The following is an 18,027-nucleotide window of genomic DNA, read 5'->3' as shown; positions in this document are numbered from 1 at the left end:
TGTCCTCACCCTCAGCCCTCCTCCTCCTCCCTTGTATTTGATCTGGATGTGTCTCTGTTTAGATATGTTGTGTGTGTCCTCACCCCCTCAGCCCTCCTCCTCCTCCTCCCTTGTATTTGATCTGGATGTGTCTCTGTTTAGATATGTTGTGTGTGTCCTCACCCTCAGCCCTCCTCCTCCTCCTCCCTTGTATTAGATCTGGACGTGTCTCTGTTTAGATATGTTGTGTGTGTCCTCACCCCTCACCCCTCCTCCTCCTCCCTTGTATTTGATCTGGATGTGTCTCTGTTTAGATATGTTGTGTGTGTCCTCACCCCTCAGCCCTCCTCCTCCTCCTCCCTTGTATTAGATCTGGACGTGTCTCTGTTTAGATATGTTGTGTGTGTCCTCACCCCTCAGCCCTCCTCCTCCTCCCTTGTATTTGCTCTTGATGGCGGCCAGGCTGACCGACTCGTCGCCCTCCTCATCGTCGTCATAGCGATCGGGCTCCAGGTAACCGGCGCTCAGCCCTCGTTGGTGCTGCTTCTCTCTCATCCGTCGCTGTTGGCCCTCACGACGGATAGACGCACGCAGACGCTCCTCCTCTTTCTGTAGGGGGGGGCAACATTTTAACCCCTCAAATGAGATAAGGTGTCGTCCTGTCTATTTGAAATGTTCTGAGTAAATATAGGAGACTGTAATCAGCAACAGAAGCCCAGTCAGTGCTTCTAGAAACAACAGAAAGTCTGTCTCGTCTCCAGACTGTAGTTAATTAAACTGAACAAAAATATAAACCTCAACATGTAAAGTGTTGGTCCCATGTTTTTTAATGAGCTGATGATATAAATGATTCAAGAAATGTTCACATATTCACAAAAAGTTTATTTCTCTCAAATGTTGTCCACAAATGTATTTCCATCCCTGTTAGTGAGAATTTCTTTTTGCCAAGATAATCCATCCACCTGACAGGTGTGGAATATCAAGAAGCTGATTCAACAGCATGATCGTTACACAGGTGCACCTTCTGCTGGGGGACAATAAAAGGCCTCTCTAAAATGTGCAGTTTTGTCACATAATACAACGACACAGATGTCTCAAGTTTTGAGGGATCGGGAAATTGGCATGCTAGCTGCAGGAATGTCCAGAGAATGTGATGTTAGTTTCTCTACCATAAAGCACCTCCGTAACATCGTCTCAGAGAATTTGGCAGTACGTCCAACCGGCCTTACAACCGCACCAGCCCAGAACCTTCACACACCAGCCCGACTTCTTCACCTGCGGGATCGCCTGAAACCGGCCACCCGGACAAACTGTTGAAACTGTGGGTTTGTACAACAGTTCTGTACAAACGGTCAGAAACCGTCTCGGGGAAACTCATCTGAGTGTTCGTCGTTCCTCACCGGGGTCTTGACCTGACTGCAGTTCAGTTGTAACCGACTTCAGTGGACGAATGCTCCCCGAGACGGCCACTGGCACACAGGAGTTTCAGCTGTACCAGGCAGATGGCACACAGGAGTTTCAGCTGTACCGGGCAGATGGCACACAGGAGTTTCAGCTGTACCAGGCAGATGGCACACAGGTGTTTCAGCTGTACCGGGCAGATGGCACACAGGGAGTTTCAGCTGTACCAGGCAGATGGCACAAAGGAGTTTCAGCTGTACCAGGCAGATGGCACAAAGGAGTTTCAGCTGTACCAGGCAGATGGCACAAAGGAGTTTCAGCTGTACCAGGCAGATGGCACAAAGGAGTTTCAGCTGTACCAGGCAGATGGCACAAAGGAGTTTCAGCTGTACCAGGCAGATGGCACACAGGTGTTTCAGCTGTACCAGGCAGATGGCACACAGGTGTTTCAGCTGTACCAGGCAGATGGCACACAGGAGTTTCAGCTGTACCGGGCAGATGGCACACAGGAGTTTCAGCTGTACCAGGCAGATGGCACAAAGGAGTTTCAGCTGTACCAGGCAGATGGCACAAAGGAGTTTCAGCTGTACCAGGCAGATGGCACAAAGGAGTTTCAGCTGTACCAGGCAGATGGCACAAAGGAGTTTCAGCTGTACCAGGCAGATGGCACACAGGAGTTTCAGCTGTACCGGGCAGATGGCACACAGGAGTTTCAGCTGTACCAGGCAGATGGCACACAGGTGTTTCAGCTGTACCGGGCAGATGGCACACAGGTGTTTCAGCTGTACCAGGCAGATGGCACACAGGAGTTTCAGCTGTACCGGGCAGATGGCACACAGGAGTTTCAGCTGTACCAGGCAGATGGCACACAGGAGTTTCAGCTGTACCGGGCAGATGGCACACAGGAGTTTCAACTGTACCAGGCAGATGGCAGACAGCGTGTGTGGTGTTGTGTGGGCGAGCAGTTTGCTGATGTCAACGTTGTGAACAGAGGACACACACCATGATGGTATGGGGCAGGCATAAACTATGAACAACGAGATTCTGAGGTTCATGGTCGTGCCGTTCATCCGCCTCCATCACCTCATAATTCAGCATGATAACGCACGACCCCATGTCGCAAGGATCTGGACACAATTCCTGGAAGCTGAAAATTTCCCAGTTCTTCCATGGCCTGCATTCTCACCAGACATGTCACCCATTGAGCATGTTTGGGATGCTCTGGATCAACGTATAGAACAACGTGTTCCAGTTCCCAGCCAATATCCAGCAACTCCACACAGCCATTGAAGAGGAGTGGGACAACGTTCCACAGGCCACAATCAACAGCCTGATCAACTCTATGTGAAGGAGATGTGTCACGCTGTATGAGGCAATGGTGGTCACACCAGATACTGACTGGTTTTCTTTATCTAAGGTATCTGTGACCAACAGATGCATATCTATTTCCGAGTCATGTCAAATTCCGAGTCATGTCAAATCCATAGATTAGTGCCCAATGAATTTATTTCAATTAACTGATTTACTTATATGAACTGTAACTCAGTAAAAATCTTTTAAAATCGTTGCATTTTTTGTGTTAATATTTTTGTTGAGTGTAGTTCTGCTAACATTACACCGCACATCTCATAACCTTATTACACGACATCCTATATGAAATGACAGAGTCCAACGTGCGTTACCTTGATCATCTCGTTGCGTTGAGACTCAGGGTCTCGGCCCAGCCATGGGCAGTATTCTGATCTTCTGGGTCTTCGAGCAGCGGTCAGCCAGAGAGAGGGTCATCTTCCTGTGGGTGGCACTGTCTGTGGAGTGGGGTCTGGAGGGAAGACACACAGTAACAGCCTGTGGGTGGCACTGTCTGTGGAGTGGGGTCTGGAGGGAAAACACACAGTAACAGCCTGTGGGTGGCACTGTCTGTGGAGTGGGGTCTGGAGGGAAAACACACAGTAACAGCCTGTGGGTGGCACTGTCTGTGGAGTGGGGTCTGGAGGGAAAACACACAGTAACAGCCTGTGGGTGGCACTGTCTGTGGAGTGGGGTCTGGAGGAAAACACACAGTAACAGCCTGTGGGTGGCACTGTCTGTGGAGTGGGGTCTGGAGGGAAAACACACAGTAACAGCCTGTGGGTGGCACTGTCTGTGGAGTGGGGTCTGGAGGGAAAACACACAGTAACAGCCTGTGGGTGGCACTGTCTGTGGAGTGGGGTCTGGAGGGAAAACACACAGTAACAGCCTGTGGGTGGCACTGTCTGTGGAGTGGGGTCTGGAGGGAAAACACACAGTAACAGCCTGTGGGTGGCACTGTCTGTGGAGTGGGGTCTGAGGGAAAACACACAGTAACAGCCTGTGGGTGGCACTGTCTGTGGAGTGGGGTCTGGAGGGAAAAACACACAGTAACAGCCTGTGGGTGGCACTGTCTGTGGAGTGGGGTCTGGAGGGAAAACACACAGTAACAGCCTGTGGGTGGCACTGTCTGTGGAGTGGGGTCTGGAGGGAAAACACACAGTAACAGCCTGTGGGTGGCACTGTCTGTGGAGTGGGGTCTGGAGGGAAAACACACAGTAACAGCCTGTGGGTGGCACTGTCTGTGGAGTGGGGTCTGGAGGGAAAACACACAGTAACAGCCTGTGGGTGGCATTGTCTGTGGAGTGGGGTCTGGAGGGAAAACACACAGTAACAGCCTGTGGGTGGCACTGTCTGTGGAGTGGGGTCTGGAGGGAAAACACACAGTAACAGCCTGTGGGTGGCACTGTCTGTGGAGTGGGGTCTGGAGGGAAAACACACAGTAACAGCCTGTGGGTGGCACTGTCTGTGGAGTGGGGTCTGGAGGGAAAACACACAGTAACAGCCTGTGGGTGGCACTGTCTGTGGAGTGGGGTCTGGAGGGAAAACACACAGTAACAGCCTGTGGGTGGCACTGTCTGTGGAGTGGGGTCTGGAGGGAAGACACACAGTAACAGCCTGTGGGTGGCACTGTCTGTGGAGTGGGGTCTGGAGGAAAACACACAGTAACAGCCTGTGGGTGGCACTGTCTGTGGAGTGGGGTCTGGAGGGAAAACACACAGTAACAGCCTGTGGGTGGCACTGTCTGTGGAGTGGGGTCTGGAGGGAAAACACACAGTAACAGCCTGTGGGTGGCACTGTCTGTGGAGTGGGGTCTGGAGGGAAAACACACAGTAACAGCCTGTGGGTGGCACTGTCTGTGGAGTGGGGTCTGGAGGGAAAACACACAGTAACAGCCTGTGGGTGGCACTGTCTGTGGAGTGGGGTCTGGAGGGAAAACACACAGTAACAGCCTGTGGGTGGCACTGTCTGTGGAGTGGGGTCTGGAGGGAAAACACACAGTAACAGCCTGTGGGTGGCACTGTCTGTGGAGTGGGGTCTGGAGGGAAAACACACAGTAACAGCCTGTGGGTGGCACTGTCTGTGGAGTGGGGTCTGGAGGGAAAACACAGTAACAGCCTGTGGGTGGCACTGTCTGTGGAGTGGGGTCTGGAGGGAAGACACACAGTAACAGCCTGTGGGTGGCACTGTCTGTGGAGTGGGGTCTGGAGGGAAAACACACAGTAACAGCCTGTGGGTGGCACTGTCTGTGGAGTGGGGTCTGGAGGGAAAACACACAGTAACAGCCTGTGGGTGGCACTGTCTGTGGAGTGGGGTCTGGAGGGAAAACACACAGTAACAGCCTGTGGGTGGCACTGTCTGTGGAGTGGGGTCTGGAGGAAAACACACAGTAACAGCCTGTGGGTGGCACTGTCTGTGGAGTGGGGTCTGGAGGGAAAACACACAGTAACAGCCTGTGGGTGGCACTGTCTGTGGAGTGGGGTCTGGAGGAAAACACACAGTAACAGCCTGTGGGTGGCACTGTCTGTGGAGTGGGGTCTGGAGGGAAAACACACAGTAACAGCCTGTGGGTGGCACTGTCTGTGGAGTGGGGTCTGGAGGGAAAACACACAGTAACAGCCTGTGGGTGGCACTGTCTGTGGAGTGGGGTCTGGAGGGAAAACACACAGTAACAGCCTGTGGGTGGCATTGTCTGTGGAGTGGGGTCTGGAGGGAAAACACACAGTAACAGCCTGTGGGTGGCACTGTCTGTGGAGTGGGGTCTGGAGGAAAACACACAGTAACAGCCTGTGGGTGGCACTGTCTGTGGAGTGGGGTCTGGAGGAAAACACACAGTAACAGCCTGTGGGTGGCACTGTCTGTGGAGTGGGGTCTGGAGGGAAAACACACAGTAACAGCCTGTGGGTGGCACTGTCTGTGGAGTGGGGTCTGGAGGGAAAACACACAGTAACAGCCTGTGGGTGGCACTGTCTGTGGAGTGGGGTCTGGAGGGAAGACACACAGTAACAGCCTGTGGGTGGCACTGTCTGTGGAGTGGGGTCTGAGGGAAAACACACAGTAACAGCCTGTGGGTGGCACTGTCTGTGGAGTGGGGTCTGGAGGGAAAACACACAGTAACAGCCTGTGGGTGGCACTGTCTGTGGAGTGGGGTCTGGAGGGAAAACACACAGTAACAGCCTGTGGGTGGCACTGTCTGTGGAGTGGGGTCTGGAGGGAAAACACACAGTAACAGCCTGTGGGTGGCACTGTCTGTGGAGTGGGGTCTGGAGGGAAAACACACAGTAACAGCCTGTGGGTGGCACTGTCTGTGGAGTGGGGTCTGGAGGGAAACACACAGTAACAGCCTGTGGGTGGCACTGTCTGTGGAGTGGGGTCTGGAGGAAACACGCAGTAACAGCCTGTGGGTGGCACTGTCTGTGGAGTGGGGTCTGGAGGGAAAACACACAGTAACAGCCTGTGGGTGGCACTGTCTGTGGAGTGGGGTCTGGAGGGAAAACACACAGTAACAGCCTGTGGGTGGCACTGTCTGTGGAGTGGGGTCTGGAGGGAAGACACACAGTAACAGCCTGTGGGTGGCACTGTCTGTGGAGTGGGGTCTGAGGGGAAAACACACAGTAACAGCCTGTGGGTGGCACTGTCTGTGGAGTGGGGTCTGGAGGGAAAACACACAGTAACAGCCTGTGGGTGGCACTGTCTGTGGAGTGGGGTCTGGAGGGAAAACACACAGTAACAGCCTGTGGGTGGCACTGTCTGTGGAGTGGGGTCTGGAGGGAAAACACGCAGTAACAGCCTGTGGGTGGCACTGTCTGTGGAGTGGGGTCTGGAGAGAAAACACACAGTAACAGCCTGTGGGTGGCACTGTCTGTGGAGTGGGTCTGGAGGGAAAACACACAGTAACAGCCTGTGGGTGGCACTGTCTGTGGAGTGGGGTCTGGAGGGAAAACACACAGTAACAGCCTGTGGGTGGCACTGTCTGTGGAGTGGGGTCTGGAGGGAAAACACACAGTAACAGCCTGTGGGTGGCACTGTCTGTGGAGTGGGGTCTGGAGGGAAAACACACAGTAACAGCTTTCTCTCTCCAATCAGACATTCATGTTTGTTCCTTTAAACTGAAAGAGGAACTTTCAGTCTCATAACACTGTACCAAAACAAGTCCCGTTCTATTGTAATACTGTACCAAAACAAGTCCCGTTCTATTGTAATACTGTACCAAAACAAGTCCTGTTCTATTGTAATACTGTACCAAAACAAGTCCCGTTCTATTATAATACTGTACCAAAACAAGTCCTGTTCTATTGTAATACTGTACCAAAACAAGTCCTGTTCTATTGTAATACTGTACCAAAACAAGCCCTGTTCTATTATAATACTGTACCAAAACAAGTCCTGTTCTATTGTACCAAATCAAGTCCCGTTCTATTGTAATACTGTACCAAAACAAGTCCTGTTCTATTGTACCAAAACAAGTCCTGTTCTATTGTAATACTGTACCAAAACAAGTCCTGTTCTATTGTAATACTGTACCAAAACAAGTCCCGTTCTATTGTAATACTGTATCAAAACAAGTCCTGTTCTATTGTGATACTGTACCAAAACAAGTCCTGTTCTATTGTAATACTGTACCAAAACAAGTCCTGTTCTATTGTAATACTGTACCAAAACAAGTCCTGTTCTATTGTAATACTGTACCAAAACAAGTCCTGTTCTATTGTACCAAAACAAGTCCTGTTCTATTGTGATACTGTACCAAAACAAGTCCTGTTCTATTGTAATACTGTACCAAAACAAGTCCTGTTCTATTGTAATACTGTACCAAAACAAGTCCCGTTCTATTGTACCAAAACAAGTCCTGTTCTATTGTGATACTGTACCAAAACAAGTCCTGTTCTATTGTGATACTGTACCAAAACAAGTCCTGTTCTATTGTGATACTGTACCAAAACAAGTCCTGTTCTATTGTAATACTGTACCAAAACAAGTCCTGTTCTATTGTAATACTGTACCAAAACAAGTCCTGTTCTATTGTAATACTGTACCAAAACAAGTCCCATTCTAATACTGTACCAAAACAAGTCCTGTTCTATTGTAATACTGTACCAAAACAAGTCCTGTTCTATTATAATACTGTACCAAAACAAGTCCCGTTCTATTGTAATACTGTACCAAAACAAGTCCCATTCTAATACTGTACCAAAGCAAGTCCTGTTCTATTGTAATACTGTACCAAAACAAGTCCCGCTCTATTGTGATACTGTACCAAAACAAGTCCTGTTCTATTGTAACACTGTACCAAAACAAGTCCTGTTCTATTGTAATACTGTACCAAAACAAGTCCTGTTCTATTGTAATACTGTACCAAAACAAGTCCCGTTCTATTGTGATACTGTACCAAAACAAGTCCTGTTCTATTGTAACACTGTACCAAAACAAGTCCTGTTCTATTGTAATACTGTACCAAAACAAGTCCTGTTCTATTCTAATACTGTACCAAAACAAGTCCCGTTCTATTGTAATACTGTACCAAAACAAGTCCCATTCTAATACTGTACCAAAACAAGTCCTGTTCTATTGTAATACTGTACCAAAACAAGTCCCGTTCTATTGTAATACTGTACCAAAACAAGTCCTGTTCTATTGTAATACTGTACCAAAACAAGTCCTGTTCTATTGTAACACTGTACCAAAACAAGTCCTGTTCTATTGTAATACTGTACCAAAACAAGTCCCATTCTAATACTGTACCAAAACAAGTCCTGTTCTATTGTAATACTGTACCAAAACAAGTCCTGTTCTATTGTAATACTGTACCAAAACAAGTCCTGTTCTATTGTAATACTGTACCAAAACAAGTCCCGTTCTATTGTGATACTGTACCAAAACAAGTCCCGTTCTATTGTAATACTGTACCAAAACAAGTCCTGTTCTATTGTAATACTGTACCAAAACAAGTCCCCTTCTATTGTAATACAGTACCAAAACAAGTCCTGTTCTATTGTAATACTGTACCAAAACAAGTCCTGTTCTATTGTAATACTGTACCAAAACAAGTCCTGTTCTATTGTAATACTGTACCAAAACAAGTCCTGTTCTATTGTAATACTGTACCAAAACAAGTCCTGTTCTATTGTAATACTGTACCAAAACAAGTCCCGTTCTATTGTAATACTGTACCAAAACAAGTCCCGTTCTATTGTAATACTGTACCAAAACAAGTCCCGTTCTCAGCTTAGATACTGTGTTGTTGTCCACTATTCCATCTGGACGGAGCTCAGCTTAGATACTGTGTTCTTGTCCACTTTTCTATCTGGACGGAGCTCAGCTTAGATACTGTGTTCTTGTCCACTATTCCATCTGGACGGAGCTCAGCTTAGATACTGTGTTGTTGTCCACTATTCCATCTGGACAGAGCTCAGCTTAGATACTGTGTTGTTGTCCACTATTCCATCTGGACGGAGCTCAGCTTAGATACTGTGTTGTTGTTCACTATTCCATCTGGAGGGAGCTAAGATACTGTGTTGTTGTTCACTATTCCATCTGGACGGAGCTCAGCTTAGATACTGTGTTGTTGTCCACTATTCCATCTGGACGGAGCTCAGCTTAGATACTGTGTTGTTGTTCACTATTCCATCTGGAGGGAGCTAAGATACTGTGTTGTTGTTCACTATTCCATCTGGACGGAGCTCAGCTTAGATACTGTGTTGTTGTTCACTATTCCATCTGGACGGAGCTCAGCTTAGATACTGTGTTGTTGTCCACTATTCCATCTGGACGGAGCTCAGCTTAGATACTGTGTTGTTGTTCACTATTCCATCTGGACGGAGCTCAGCTTAGATACTGTGTTGTTGTTCACTATTCCATCTGGAGGGAGCTCAGCTTAGATACTGTGTTGTTGTCCACCCTTCCATCTGGACGGAACGTGTTCCTGTATTCGGTGCATGATGTCTTTCAGAGCTTTGGGTTGGGGTTCAGACAAAGGGCAAGGTGTGTGGATGCCTACATACAGTGTGTGTGTGTGTGTGTGTGTATAGACAGTGTTACCTGAAGGTGAGTTTGGTCTTGAACACAGCCTGTCCCTGTAGTCCAGTTCCTTGTCTGATGAACAGGTGGTTGTGGTCTCCTTGGAGAGGAGCTTATACACATCAAACACCTCGTTACCCAGGTGGAGAGACATGCTGTGGAGACAGAACACATCAAACACCTCGTTACCCAGGTGGAGAGACATGCTGTGGAGAGAGAACACATCCACAGATACATACACATGTCAACACACATTTCCCCATTGTTAAATCAATGTATTAATTATTCAAGCACAATCATCAGGAGTCCAGCGTTACTCCTCTTCATCAGGAGTCCAGCGTTACTCCTCTTCATCAGGAGTCCAGCGTTACTCCTCTTCATCAGCTGTCCAGCGTTACTCCTCTTCATCAGCTGTCCAGCGTTACCCTCTTCATCAGGAGTCCAGCGTTACTCCTCTTCATCAGGAGTCCAGCGTTACTCCTCTTCATCAGGAGTCCAGCGTTACTCCTCTTTATCAGGAGTCCAGCGTTACTCCTCTTCATCAGGAGTCCAGTGTTACTCCTCTTCATCAGGAGTCCAGCGTTACTCCTCTTCATCAGGAGTCCAGCGTTACTCCTCTTCATCAGGAGTCCAGCGTTACTCCTCTTCATCAGGAGTCCAGCGTTACTCCTCTTCATCAGGAGTCCAGCGTTACTCCTCTTCATCAGGAGTCCAGCGTTACTCCTCTTCATCAGGAGTCCAGCGTTACTCCTCTTCATCAGGAGTCCAGCATTACTCCTTCATCTCGCCCTCTGAGGGTCTTGTGTGTGTGTGTGTGTGTGTGTGTGTGTGTGTGTGTGTGTGTGTGTGTGTGTGTGTGTGTGTGTGTGTGTGTGTGTGTGTGTGTGTGTGTGTGTGTGTGCTGACCTGCCGTCAGACCACTTGACGATGCGGGCGTTACTCTCTCTGCTCTCGTTCCCCTCCTCGTCTTTCTTGGCTCTCCACCGGATAGTATTCTCAACCTGAACACAGAACACTGTTACATCACACATAACACTGTTACATCACACATAACACTGTTACATCACACATAACACTGTCCCATCACAAAGAACACTGTCCCATCACACAGAACACTGTCCCATCACACAGAACACTGTCCCATCACACAGAACACTGTCCCATCACACAGAACACTGTCCCATCACACAGAACACTGTCCCATCACACAGAACACTGTCCCATCACACAGAACACTGTCCCATCACACAGAACACTGTCCCATCACACAGAACACTGTCCCATCACACAGAACACATCACTGTCCCATCACTCAGAACACATCACTGTCCCATCACACAGAACACATCACTGTCCCATCACACAGAACACATCACTGTCCCATCACACAGAACACTTCACTGTCCCATCACACACACAACACTGTCCCATCACACACACAACACTGTCCCATCACACACACACAACACTGTCCCATCACACACACACAACACTGTCCCATCACACACACAACACTGTCCCATCACACACACACACAACACTGTCCCATCACACACACACAACACTGTCCCATCACACACACACAACACTGTCCCATCACACACACACAACACTGTCCCATCACACACACACAACACTGTCCCATCACACACACACAACACTGTCCCATCACACACACACACAACACTGTCCCATCACACACACACAACACTGTCCCATCACACACACACAACACTGTCCCATCACACACACACAACACTGTCCCATCACACACACACAACACTGTCCCATCACACAGAACACATCACTGTCCCATCACACAGAACACATCACTGTCCCATCACACAGAACACATCACTGTCCCATCACACAGAACACATCACTGTCCCATCACACAGAACACTGTCACATCACGGTCACATCACTGTCACATCACTCACTCACAACACGGTCACATCACACACACAACACTGTCACATCACTGTCACATCACTCACTCACAACACGGTCACATCACTCACAACACGGTCACATCACACACACAACACTGTCACATCACTCCCAACACTGTCACATCACACACACTACACTGTCACATCACTCATAACACTGTCACATCACACACACAATACTGTCACATCACTCACAACACTATCACATCACACATACAACACAACACTGTCACATCACACACACACACACACACAACACTGTCACATCACACACACACACAACACTGTCACATCAATACACACACAACACTGTCACATCAATACACAACACTGTCACATCAATACACAACAATGTCACATCACAAAACTGTCACATCACAACACACACACAGGGCAAGAACTGAGCACACACACACACCTTCAGTTTGAGCCTGGTCCGTCCCTCTTCATCCAACATCTCCTCATCCTCAAACTCATCTTCATAGTACTGGGAGTCAAAGGGTCTGAACAGAGAGGAACACACACATCACATCAGAGTTCAGAGAGAAGACACTGCTTCTACCTATCCAGACCTTCACATCTGAAAACATGGACTGCTCAGGGGAAGGTCAGAGTTAGGGGTCAGGGTTAGGGTCCGGGGGTGTCAGGGTCTAGGGTCAGTAAGTGAACTGGGACCATCTGGGGTGAGTCTAACCTGGGCTCAACAGAGAGGAAGTTGGGTAGTTTGACGAAGTAGAGGTCTGATCCTAGATCAGTGCTGACTTTAGGAATCTCCACCTCGATACGAGTCTCTGGAACGGGCTCCTCCTCAGCCTGCTCCCCTTCCATACCATCCTCTTGGTCCTGGGGAGAGACACACACACAGAGAGACAGACACACAGAGAGACAGACACACAGAGAGACAGACACACAGAGAGACAGACACACACACACAGAGAGACAGACACACAGAGACAGACACACAGAGAGACAGACACACACACACAGAGAGACAGACACACACACACAGAGAGACAGACACACACACACAGAGAGACAGACACACACACACAGAGAGACACACACACACAGACACACACACACACAGAGAGACACACGCACACAGAGAGACACACACACACACAGAGAGACACACACACAGAAACTCTTCATTATTAGTTCTTGTAACATGCAGAGGTAAAGTGTGTCACACCAGGGGTTGTCCTGGAGTGGGGGGGGTAAAGTGTGTCTCACCAGGGGTTGTCCTGGAGTGGGGGGGGGGTAAGGTGTGTCTCACCAGGGGTTGTCCTGGAGTGGGGGGGGGGGGTGTAATGTGTAAAGGGGGGTGTAAGTGTGTCCCACCAGGGGTTGTCCTGGAGTGGGGGGTTAAGTGTGTCTCACCAGGGGTTGTCCTGGAGTGGGGGGGGGTGTAATGTGTAAAGGGGGGTGTAAGTGTGTCCCACCAGGGGTTGCCCTGGAGTGGGGGGGGTTAAGTGTGTCTCACCAGGGGTTGTCCTGGAGTGGGGGGGTTAAGTGTGTCTCACCAGGGGTTGTCCTGGAGTGGGGGGGGGGTATGTGTCTCACCAGGGGTTGTCCTGGAGTGGGGGGTTAAGTGTGTCTCACCAGGGGTTGTCCTGGAGTGGGGGGGGGTGTAATGTAAAGGGGGGTGTAAAGTGTGTCCCACCAGGGGTTGTCCTGGAGTGGGGGGTTAAGTGTGTCTCACCAGGGGTTGTCCTGGAGTGGGGGGGGGTGTAATGTGTAAGGGGGTGTAAAGTGTGTCTCACCAGGGGTTGTCCTGGAGTGGGGGTGTAAAGTGTGTCCCACCAGGGGTTGCCCTGGAGTGGGGGTGTGTGTCTCACCAGGGGGTTGTCCTGGAGTGGGGGGGTTAAGTGTGTCTCACCAGGGGTTGTCCTGGAGTGGGGGGGTTAATGTGTGTCTCACCAGGGGTTGTCCTGGAGTGGGGGTTAAGTGTGTCTCACCAGGGGTTGTCCTGGAGTGGGGGGTTAAGTGTGTCTCACCAGGGGTTGTCCTGGAGTGGGGGGGGGTAAGTGTGTCTCACCAGGGGTTGTCCTGGAGTGGGGGGGGGGTAAGGTGTGTCTCACCAGGGGTTGTCCTGGAGTGGGGGGTTAAGTGTGTCTCACCAGGGGTTGTCCTGGAGTGGGGGGTTAAGTGTGTCTCACCAGGGGTTGTCCTGGAGTGGGGGGGTTAAGTGTGTCTCACCAGGGGTTGTCCTGGAGTGGGGGGGTTAAGTGTGTCTCACCAGGGGTTGTCCTGGAGTGGGGGGTTAAGTGTGTCTCACCAGGGGTTGTCCTGGAGTGGGGGGTTAAGTGTGTCTCACCAGGGGTTGTCCTGGAGTGGGGGGTTAAGTGTGTCTCACCAGGGGTTGTCCTGGAGTGGGGGGTTAAGTGTGTCTCACCAGGGGTTGTCCTGGAGTGGGGGGTTATGTGTCTCACCAGGGGTTGTCCTGGAGTGGGGGTTAAGTGTGTCTCACCAGGGGTTGTCCTGGAGTGGGGGGGGGGGGGGGGGGTTAAGTGTGTCTCACCGGGGTTGTCCTGGAGTGGGGGTTAAGTGTGTCTCACCAGGGGTTGTCCTGGAGTGGGGGGGTTAAGTGTGTCTCACCAGGGTTGTCCTGGAGTGGGGGGTTAAGTGTGTCTCACCAGGGGTTGTCCTGGAGTGGGGGGTTAAGTGTGTCTCACCAGGGGTTGTCCTGGAGTGGGGGGTTAAGTGTGTCTCACCAGGGGTTGTCCTGGAGTGGGGGGTTAAGTGTGTCTCACCAGGGGTTGTCCTGGAGTGGGGGGGTTAAGTGTGTCTCACCAGGGGTTGTCCTGGAGTGGGGGGTTAAGTGTGTCTCACCAGGGGTTGTCCTGGAGTGGGGGGGTTAAGTGTGTCTCACCAGGGGTTGTCCTGGAGTGGGGGTTAAGTGTGTCTCACCAGGGGTTGTCCTGGAGTGGGGGGTTAAGTGTGTCTCACCAGGGGTTGTCCTGGAGTGGGGGGGTTAAGTGTGTCTCACCAGGGGGTTGTCCTGGAGTGGGGGGTTAAGTGTGTCTCACCAGGGGTTGTCCTGGAGTGGGGGGGTTAAGTGTGTCTCACCAGGGGTTGTCCTGGAGTGGGGGGGTTAAGTGTGTCTCACCAGGGGTTGTCCTGGAGTGGGGGGGGGGGGGGTTAAGTGTGTCTCACCGGGGTTGTCCTGGAGTGGGGGGTTAAGTGTGTCTCACCGGGGTTGTCCTGGAGTGGGGGGTTAAGTGTGTCTCACCAGGGGTTGTCCTGGAGTGGGGGGGTTATGTGTCTCACCAGGGGTTGTCCTGGAGTGGGGGGTTAAGTGTGTCTCACCAGGGGTTGTCCTGGAGTGGGGGGTTAAGTGTGTCTCACCAGGGGTTGTCCTGGAGTGGGGGGTTAAGTGTGTCTCACCAGGGGTTGTCCTGGAGTGGGGGTTAAGTGTGTCTCACCAGGGGTTGTCCTGGAGTGGGGGGGTTAAGTGTCTCACCAGGGGTTGTCCTGGAGTGGGGGGGTTAAGTGTGTCTCACCAGGGGTTGTCCTGGAGTGGGGGGTTAAGTGTGTCTCACCAGGGGTTGTCCTGGAGTGGGGGGTTAAGTGTGTCTCACCAGGGGTTGTCCTGGAGTGGGGGGTTAAGTGTGTCTCACCAGGGGTTGTCCTGGAGTGGGGGGTTAAGTGTGTCTCACCAGGGGTTGTCCTGGAGTGGGGGTTAAGTGTGTCTCACCAGGGGTTGTCCTGGAGTGGGGGGGTTAAGTGTGTCTCACCGGGGGTTGTCCTGGAGTGGGGGTTAAGTGTGTCTCACCAGGGGTTGTCCTGGAGTGGGGGGGTTAAGTGTGTCTCACCAGGGGTTGTCCTGGAGTGGGGGTTAAGTGTGTCTCACCAGGGGTTGTCCTGGAGTGGGGGGGTTAAGTGTGTCTCACCGGGGGTTGTCCTGGAGTGGGGGGGTTAAGTGTGTCTCACCAGGGGTTGTCCTGGAGTGGGGGGGTTAAGTGTGTCTCACCAGGGGTTGTCCTGGAGTGGGGGGTTAAGTGTGTCTCACCGGGGGCTGTCCTGGAGTGGGGGGGTTAAGTGTGTCTCACCAGGGGTTGTCCTGGAGTGGGGGGGGGGTTAAGTGTGTCTCACCAGGGGTTGTCCTGGAGTGGGGGGTTAAGTGTGTCTCACCAGGGGTTGTCCTGGAGTGGGGGGTTAAGGTGTCTCACCAGGGGTTGTCCTGGAGTGGGGGGTTAAGTGTGTCTCACCAGGGGTTGTCCTGGAGTGGGGGTTAAGTGCGTCTCACCGGGGTTGTCCTGGAGTGGGGGGGTTAAGTGTGTCTCACCAGGGGTTGTCCTGGAGTGGGGGGGTTATGTGTCTCACCAGGGGTTGTCCTGGAGTGGGGGGTTAAGTGTGTCTCACCAGGGGTTGTCCTGGAGTGGGGGTTAAGTGTGTCTCACCAGGGGTTGTCCTGGAGTGGGGGGGTTAAGTGTGTCTCACCAGGGGTTGTCCTGGAGTGGGGGGGTTAAGTGTGTCTCACCAGGGGTTGTCCTGGAGTGGGGGGGTTAAGTGTGTCTCACCAGGGGTTGTCCTGGAGTGGGAGGTTTCTCAGCATCACTGTCTGATGAGATGTCGTCTGCCTCTCCAAACAGGTCGTCTGCTGCTGGCTTCTTACCTGAGGAAGAGATGGAGAGGAGGAGTCCTGAACCCTAACCTTTGACCCGTAACAGGTAGGAGTGGAACATTGAGGGATTATACCCTGACCCCCCGCCTCCTCAAAGTGCATCGGAGTAGGCTTGGGTGGTATCCAGACTGTCATACCTTCATACCGACCGTGTGCCATCCTGGGATAGTCAGTAATACCAGCACTGAACACAAGGGGTGCTGTTTTCTAACCCCACTGAGCCTCTGCAATATGGAGGTTACCAATGCTAATAAGTACATGTGAAATCCCATAGTGAATGCTAGCTAAATGTTAACGAGCGCATTGCGAACATTTTAGAGTCTCTGACAAACTATTTGCAGAACGGACAATAGCGTTCTACTGATCCACTAAGGGATTCTCCTGACCCACTAAGGGATTCTCCTGACCCACTAGGGGATTCTCCTGATCCACTATGGGATTCTACTGATCCACTAAGGATTCTCCTGATCCACTAAGGGATTCTCCTGACCCACTAGGGATTCTCCTGATCCACTAAGGGATTCTCCTGACCCACTAAGGGATTCTCCTGACCCACTAGGGGATTCTCCTGACCCACTAAGGGATTCTCCTGATCCACTAGGGGATTCTCCTGATCCACTAAGGGATTCTCCTGACCCACTAGGGGATTCTCCTGATCCACAAGGGGATTCTCCTGATCCACTAAGGGATTCTCCTGACTCACTAGGGGATTCTCCTGATCCACTAGGGGATTCTACTGATCCACTAGGGATTCTCCTGATCCACTAAGGGATTCTCCTGATCCACTAGGGGATTCTCCTGATCCACTAGGATTCTCCTGATCCACTAGGGGATTCTCCTGATCCACTAGGGATTCTCCTGATCCACTAGGGGATTCTCCTGACCCACTAGGGATTCTCCTGATCCACTAGGGGATTCTCCTGACCCGCTAGGGATTCTCCTGACCCACTGAGGGATTCTCCTGACCCACAAGGGGATTCTCCTGATCCACTAGGGGATTCTCCTGATCCACTAGGGGATTCTCCTGACCCACTAGGGGATTCTCCTGATCCACTAAGGGATTCTCCTGATCCACTAAGGGATTCTCCTGACCCACTATGGGATTCTCCTGATCCACTATGGGATTCTCCTGACCCACTATGGGATTCTCCTGATCCACTAGGGGATTCTCCTGACCCACTAGGGGATTCTCTTGACCCACTAGGGGATTCTCCTGACCCACTAGGGGATTCTCCTGACCCACTAGGGGATTCTCCTGACCCACTAGGGGATTCTCTTGATCCACTAGGGGATTCTCCTGACCCACTAGGGGATTCTCTTGACCCACTAGGGGATTCTCCTGATCCACTAGAGGATTCTCCTGACCCACTAGGGGATTCTCCTGATCCACTAAGGGATTCTCCTGATCCACTAGGGGATTCTCCTGATCCACTATGGGATTCTCCTGACCCACTAAGGGATTCTCCTGATCCACTAAGGGATTCTCCTGACCCACTAGGGGATTCTCCTGACCCACTATGGCAGGGGTGTCAAAGTCAAATGGACGGAGGGCCAAATAAAAAATTTAGCTACAAGCCGAGGGGCCGGACTGTTCGAATGTTCATTGAAAAATTTTTAAATGACGCATATAGTCTAGTGAACCTAATTGAACCTACTGAAAACCTAACAAATATATTCCAATATGATCAGATAAATAAAGCAATA

At 51.0% G+C, this 18,027-nt stretch overlaps 1 pseudogene; it reads right to left on the bottom strand.

Moving 5' to 3' along the window:
* Nucleotides 1-330: 330 nt before the first annotated feature.
* Nucleotides 331-16,482, bottom strand: LOC135535100 (RNA polymerase-associated protein LEO1-like; annotated as a pseudogene).
* Between the last annotated feature and the right edge of the window lie 1,545 nt (nt 16,483-18,027).

Source organism: Oncorhynchus masou, unplaced genomic scaffold (assembly GCF_036934945.1).
Source record: "Oncorhynchus masou masou isolate Uvic2021 unplaced genomic scaffold, UVic_Omas_1.1 unplaced_scaffold_4438, whole genome shotgun sequence".
NCBI lineage: Eukaryota > Metazoa > Chordata > Actinopteri > Salmoniformes > Salmonidae > Oncorhynchus > Oncorhynchus masou.
Note: the sequence above shows the minus strand (reverse complement) of the source record. Positions and strands in the feature narration are given on the sequence as shown.